Raw genomic sequence first — 6,000 nt, 5'->3', positions numbered from 1 at the left:
AATGGAGTCCAAGCTTTTCTCTAGACATATACTCAAGAGGTTACTCTCACTTCAGGCTCTGGGAAGAACTAGTTCTTCTTCATCCAAGGTTCCTATGCAAAAAAAGAAAAAAAGTAAGAAAAACAGACCACTTTCACCATCTCAGAATTTACTGGAAGGTAAAAACTATTCTCATATTCTCCTAGTAAGATTTCTTCTGCATTTACTACATTTTCTTCTTGCATAATTTATGAGATTAATAATTTCATCCTTCTCTGTTGTAGTATTTGCCCCTTTCATTAGCACACGAATCTGTAAATCTGCATTAAAATAATGTCATCTTTAAGTAAATGCAAGTTTTTTATGAACAAAATGAAAAACATTTTTATAAGGAATTGAAGGCTATTCTTTTCTGATGTTTGAACTTAAATTATCAGTCCTAACTATGTATATAAATGAATTTAGGATTTAAAATTTAAAACTTGAAACCAGTCACATTTTATGAACCTCTTTTTAATGAACATCTGTTCTAATATATTCTTATTATGCTACACTTCTATTGAATCTCATTAATTCTTCCCTGACATATTTCCACTATTGCTATATTTTGCTCCAATCTCTTCTGGGAACATACAGTGCACTGAAAATTACTATCTCATTTAGCACTATCACAGTAATAATAAATATGTCAAAGTTGAAGAAAGACTATTAAGTAAAACTTTATTGAAGCTTTCCATATTTGAATTTCACATCATAAGTAGAAATCTATCTAAGCTTTACAACATAAGAAATGTATGTTCAAGCTGGAATTAATAGGTCATGAATAGCTTTAAACTAGATAGATTAACAATCTACTCTGAGTTATAACCATAGAAATTTTAAAAAAAAGATCAGTACTACTGGAAAAATGGGCGAGGAGAGTAGAATTTTGGAAAATCTAAATTTAAACTTTATCAGAATACTGCACATATCTCTTGATCTTATTTCATTACAGTGATGTAGATTCTAACCAATCTAAGCTTGCTAGAATCTATGTGATTCACCACTCATGCCCAACATGGAAAAGGTTTTCCTTACCTTTCCTTGACTCCCAGAGAGAACTCAGGAAGGCCGACCATCCTGATATCTTGACCTGCCCTTCTTCTTTTTCATTTGTAAATTGTACTTGTAGATGACATATCTCACATCTTTCAACTTCCCATTTCTTTGATGGAGTTGTGTTGTATCTTGATCACACCCACTATGCACATCTCCATTACTCTTTTTTTTTTTTAATTTTAAACCCTTAACTTCTGTGTATTGACTTATAGGTGGAAGATTGGTAAGGGTAGGCAATGGGGGTCAAGTGACTTGCCCAGGGTCACACAGCTGGGAAGTGTCTGAGGCTGGATTTGAACCTAGGACCTCCTATCTCTAGGCCTGGTTCTCAATCCACTGAGCTACCCAGCTGCCCCCCTCCATTACTCTTTGAGCGATATTCAATTTCAATTCTTCAGAGACTATAATATTCTGGGACCCACAGCCCTGCAACATACTTCCATTTAGTGGGTAGTGTTTTTAATTGAACTGAATTAAATAATATAATTGATGTGGAAATAGCAAATAAATGAACAATGACTTTTAAGATAGATATAGGTATAAGTTTAGATATGATAGATATACAAGCAGAGGAAGTAGGAAGCCATATAATGTATCATTCAATTTGTAATCCTATGTGACGATGACAATATGCTTTAAATTATTTTTTAAGTGGAGTTGAGTCTTTTCCAGAAGTCCCATTACATAGTCAAGGATCTTCTTGATCAGGGAGCAAGATTCAGATGTGAATGGAAAGATGACTCTCAAAGAAGACTTTGGGTCCTATGGGATAGAATCCCCATCCAGTAATTACTACAATGTGCTAAGTTATAGAACCTCAGACTGAACAGATCTTGCAGTAAAGCATCAATATTACAGTCACAAATAAGAGAAATCTCCCCCTACTCAACAAACTGTTATCTAGTGGTGGATGTTGCCCTGCATACTGCTGTGACAATGTGAATGCCTCTATTGTCCTCCAATCTTCCTTCATAGCCAATAACCAGGAAAATAACCCCTCCAAAGGCTCTATAACCAGCCCTGACCTTAGCCACTAGCAGGATAGCCTTCTTCATTGTAAACATAGACTTGGCTCTGCTGCCTCTAACTTGTACCAACTCATTAGCAACTATAATGAGAACATTCTTTCAGCTATATGCAGATAAGAATTTTCAAGCTAATACTTCATATTTGTGTAGTTATCATAGAGGTATTGTCAAAGATCAGTAAAAAAGACCCCATCAGGGGGCAGCTATTTAGCACAGTGAATAGAGTGCCAGGCCTGGTTGAGGTCCTGGATTTAAATCTGACCTCAGATACTTCTAAGCTGTTTGACCCTGGGCAAGTCACTTAACTCCAATTCATTAGCTCTTTTATATTAGAACTGATAATAAAGCAGAGGGTAAACATTTTTTTAAAGGAAAAAACTTGATCAACCCTGCTTTACTTTAGCTGAGCTATGGTTTTAGCCACTTGTGATTTCGGACATAATTTCTATATTGTTTCTTATCCTGGTGACACTGGATTTGGGCCTCTACTTTTGGAGAGCTTTTAATGCCAAAGTGTTGGGCTGCTTCTGATAGGTGCTTCTGATAGATGGACCTGGCATCATCAAAAAAAAAACAAAAACAACAAAGTAATGAAATTCTTTCTTATTCCTACAATTTCTGATAGCCTTCAGATCTATTTAAAGTCAAATTTAACTTTCTTAAAAGAACAGCAAATGGAGGCCCCTTAGGACCTCCTACTAATCAGAACTAGGCAACAAGTTTCAGGAATATTGTCCCTGATGTGCCTCCTAATTTATATTGGTCTTTACACTTGTCTGCTTTCATTTTAAAAAAAAAATATTTTCTTTCTTCACCAACATCCTTCTCTCAAAGTAGTCTTGTAATCAAGTCTATATAGCTCCTAAACTCCTAAACTACTCTTCCAATTTTTCCAAACTTACTCTGTTTATTTGCTGTGGATAAGTTTTAGGATAAGGCTTGTAAGTGTGTTCAAAATAAGGCATTTTTTTCAAGCATTAGGATTCTAATGGAGAAAGTTTGAATTTAGCTTTTCCAAAATTTTACTCTCTTCACCTATTGTCTTAGTATTTTTATGGTTATAACGAATAATGGATTATCAATCTAAATAGTTTTAAATTTTTCAAAAATTTTAGTTTTTTATCTTTCAATGCAAAAAATAGTGGATTTCTATTTTCTCTCCTTATAATGTAGTATATTTGAATTGATCCTCTGTTGGTTTTTTCAGCATTTTGATTCTTTTAATTTAATTTATTTCAATTAACAGAAGTCTATTTTCTATTTCTTCTACTTCTGTTACTTAGAAAAGAAAAGCAAAATATTTTATAAGTATTCATAGTCAACAAAATAAATTCTCTTAGTGGCCATGTCCAAAAAACATATGTATTATTCTGCCCCTTAGTTCCATCATCTCTTTGTCAGAAGGTATAAAGAATCTAGAATCATGGTTAGTCATTGTATTGATCAGACTCCTTAAGCCTTTTGCAATTGTCTGTCTTTACAAAATTGTTGTTATTGTTTGAATTTTTCTCCTTGTTCTCTTCACTTCACTCAGTATCAATTCATACAAGTCGTTCTGGGTATCTTTGAATTTTATGTTTAAAGTTGGGCTTTGAGAATTATTGATACTACTGGAAATATGAACTCATGTCTTTCTTAAAGTAAACATTTTTCCTCAAAAGAAATATTGATTCAATACACTTTAAACACTTGTCTTCAAGATGTTTATCATGGTGTAGTTCCACAGAATTGGATCCCAATTACCTTTACTGTAAGTTATTTCCATGATTGCCTTTTTAAAAACCTTCTCTTGGTTATTTTGAAACCTGCAAATGCACAAAATACTGCATCTTTGAATTTCTCTGACATGAAAACAATGCAGCAATAAGTGGATTTCATATCATACCACCAGGTAATATACCATGAATGTTTTATTCAAACCTCATTGATGTGTTTTTGTTTTTAAATTACAATATTTAAGTTTGCTCTCCAGATAGGTATCTTATATAAAAAATATAGAAAAACTAATATTAAAGTGGTCTTATCTGAAAGTGCATGCAACACCTCACATTTTAGCACCCTTCACCTCTCTATTTATTGTTTTTGTTTTTTTTTTTGTTTTTTTTTTAAACCCTTGTACTTCAATGTATTGTCTCATAGGTGGAAGAGTGGTAAGGGTGGGCAATGGGGGTCAAGTGACTTGCCCAGGGTCACACAGCTGGGAAGTGGCTGAGGCCGCCTTCACCTCTCTATTAAAAAATATAGAAATATATTTTTCCCTCCCATTCCTCACTCCAATGGAAAAAGGGAAAAAAAAAGAAATATCTTATAACAAATTCCCTTAATGACTGTATAAAAATATATTCTTGTCTCATTCTGAACCCTAAATCCATCACTTCTCTATAATAGATAGCATATTTCATCATCAGATCTAGAGCTAGAAGAAAAGTTCATGACCAAACAAGGAACAGAGAAAAACACAGAAGATAAAATGGGTAATTTTGATTTCATGAAATGAAAAAGGATTTGCACAAATAAGTCTAACAAAGCAACGATTAAAAGGAAGCAATTAATTGGGAAAAAATTATCATTAAATATCTCTGATGAAGGTCTCATTTCCAAGATATCTAAGGAACTATTCAAATTTATGAGAAAAAATTCCCCAACTGACAAATGCATTTTGTATATGAAGAGTTTTCAAAGGTAGAAATCCAAGATATCTATGACCATGTGAAAAATGCTCCAAATCACCATGAATGGGAGAAATGTGAATTAAAGCAATTCTGAGATTCATCAAAGTGGCAAAGATGACAAAAGGAAAAATGATAATTTTTAGAAAGAAGAGTTTTCAGGGGGCAGCTGGGTAGCTCAGTGGATTGAGAGTCAAGCCTAGAGATGGGAAGTCCTAGGTTAAAATCTGGCCTCAGAAACTTCCCAGCTGTGTGACCCTGGGCAAATCATTTGACCCCCATTGCCCACCCTCACCAACTCTTCCACCTATGAGCCAATACACAGAAGTTAAGGGTTTAAAAAAAAAAAGATTAAATAAAAAAAAAAGAAAGAAGAGTTTTCAGCAGAGGAAATATCTAGTACTTTTCTTTTTTGCTTTATCAAAATGCAAAGACAACATCTTGAAAATTTACTAAAAAGAAGTGAATGAAATGACAAACAGGAATGCAAAGAAATATGAGAAGATATATGAAGTAATATAATAAAAAGCATAAGAGTAAGATAAATATTCTTATAATAAAATAAACATTCTGCTTTCAATTATCTAAAGAATAGAAAATCAAACTCAACAAAATAAAGAGAAAATGATGAGTAACATTGAGGATATCTTGCTAACCACAATGCATGTGGACATATTTTTATCTGTTGCTACCTGTGTGACCTTGGGCAAATCACTGAACTTCCCTCAGTCTTGGTTTTCTCATATGTAAAATGAAGGAATCATATTAGATTGATTCTGATTTTCCCTTCAGCTATAAGTCTAGAGAAAGGCAGCTTGTCTAGTGGATACAGTGCCCACCTCACTATCAGAGACGGGTTAATTCTGCCTCTAACATCTATAAGCTGTATAGCTTGGGCACTTAACTTCTCACTTGTTTAACCTCTCACTGGCTTAATCTCTCCATGTCTTAGGCAACTCTTTAAGACAAACAGTTAATTTTTTCAGTGGAAAGAATTTTCTTACCAGGAGTTCTATGCACTTTTGAAATCACAATTCTGGACCCAAGTAAAGGAGTTTAAAATGCATATTTTCACTTATAGCCACTTTTTGTGGGTCTTTGCTTAATTGATTTTAAAGTTTGTTTTCCCCCATCTTTGCATAGCTTTAAAATTTTTTGAATTTTTATAATAAAAATTAATATATTCACAATAAAAGAAATTAAACCACATATCATAAGAGGAGTCA

This window comes from Gracilinanus agilis, chromosome 2 (genome assembly GCF_016433145.1).
Source record: "Gracilinanus agilis isolate LMUSP501 chromosome 2, AgileGrace, whole genome shotgun sequence".
In the NCBI taxonomy this organism is placed as follows: Eukaryota; Metazoa; Chordata; class Mammalia; order Didelphimorphia; family Didelphidae; genus Gracilinanus; species Gracilinanus agilis.
The sequence above is the reverse complement of the archived record's forward strand: the minus strand, read 5'-3'. Positions refer to the sequence as shown.